Source organism: Anolis carolinensis, chromosome 4 (genome assembly GCF_035594765.1).
Source record: "Anolis carolinensis isolate JA03-04 chromosome 4, rAnoCar3.1.pri, whole genome shotgun sequence".
NCBI lineage: Eukaryota > Metazoa > Chordata > Lepidosauria > Squamata > Dactyloidae > Anolis > Anolis carolinensis.
The window spans coordinates 226,308,410-226,310,149 of record NC_085844.1 but is presented as its reverse complement, the minus strand read 5'-3'; positions in this window follow the sequence as shown (position 1 = coordinate 226,310,149).

Sequence of the window (1,740 nt, the reverse complement as noted above, 5' to 3'; positions counted from 1 at the left end):
CTTGTTTGCGTAACCTTGTTTTATTGGTGATGACCAATGTCTGTATTTGAGCATCTCCAATCATGTAGGGAAAAATACACAGGCTATCATGGAATAGCTGAATCACTCACAGCCTTGTGAACAAACTTGCCTTGGAAACCATGGTAACCCAGCCCACTTTAGAGGGTCTGAACCTACGCATAATGAAATCAGACTAAACACATAGCCCTGCCATTTCCAGTTTTTGCAAAGATGAAATTTGCCTTGCCGTTGTTTTGTTAAGAAAAACATGGTGCTACATTAATGGGGTTTCTGAAGCACAAGACTTTATGGTTTAGGATCATTTTCTCTTATTTGTTTTAGGGCTCTAGGAGAACCAAACAAAGCCATTGCTGTAACCAAAAATATAAGGCAAGGCTAATTTCATCTATTTTCGTGGAGCAGAAACTTGTCCTTATTATCGTCTTAATAAGTACAAGGCAACTGGAAGTTCAGAGGGACAACGAAGCAGTCTTGAAATTGCCCTTTATACGTAGCTTTTAAATAGACCAGTAGATGGAGCTTTTGGAACAGTTCTCAAGGCTACAGTTCTCTGTTTTCCTATACCTTTGACATCAACTTAGTGTGCAAAACTAAAGGAGGTAAAACTTACTTTACTTTGATTTTGGGAAACATACACTAAATCTCTGCTTATAAGTTCGCTTCCTGTTAAAGGCAAAGTAGGAAACCAAAAAGCAAACCTGCCCTGTTAGAAACATATGAAATGGTAGTTTCAATTACTAAAAAGGAGTCGCGATGGCGCATGGGTTAAACCCTTGTGCTGGCTGAACAGCTGACCTGAAGGTTGCTGGTTCGAATCCGTAAGATGAGGTGAGCTCCCGTCTATCAGCTCTAGCTTGCGGGACATGAGAGAAGCCTCCCAGCTATCACATCGGGCGTCTCCTAGGCAACATCTCTGTAGATTGCCAGTTCTCTCACACCAGAAGCAACTTGCAGTATGTTCTCAAGTCACTTCTGACACGATAAAAAAATTACTAAAACACTTTCAATAGCATTTATTTGTCCTATGTTAAATATAGATTATTCAGTGGATGTATGAAGGTGCAATTCAACATTCAGAAACATTTAGTGCCACGCTGATACAACGGGAAATACAGCAAGCTTGGCATTACAGTAGAATCTCACTTATCCAACACTCGCTTATCCAACATTCTGGATTATCCAACGCATTTTTGTAGTCAATGTTTTCAATATATCGTGATATTTTGGTGCTAAATTCGTAAATACAGTAATTACTACATAGCATTACTGCATATTGAACTACTTTTTCTGTCAAATTTGTTGTATAACACGATGTTTTGGTGCTTAATTTGTAAAATCATAACCTTATTTGATGTTTATTAGGCTTTTCCTTAATTCTCCTTATTATCCAACATATTCACTTATCCAACGTTCTGCCGGCCCGTTTATGTTGGATAAGCGAGACTCTACTGTATTAGCTGGCTAAATGTGCCTTAGCTGGTTAAATGTATAGTCATTAAGCCATAATCAAATCCTAGAATGGAATTCCAGCCCTTCATATCCATGGATTCAACCGTCCACAGCTTGAAGTTTTTTAATCCAAAAAACAAACCTTGATTTTGCCATTTGATAAGGGCCTCCATTTTACTATGCCAGTTTATATAATTGGACTTGAGAATACATGGATTTTTGGTATCCACAGGAGGAGGCATTCTGGATCCAAACCCCACTGTATGCCAG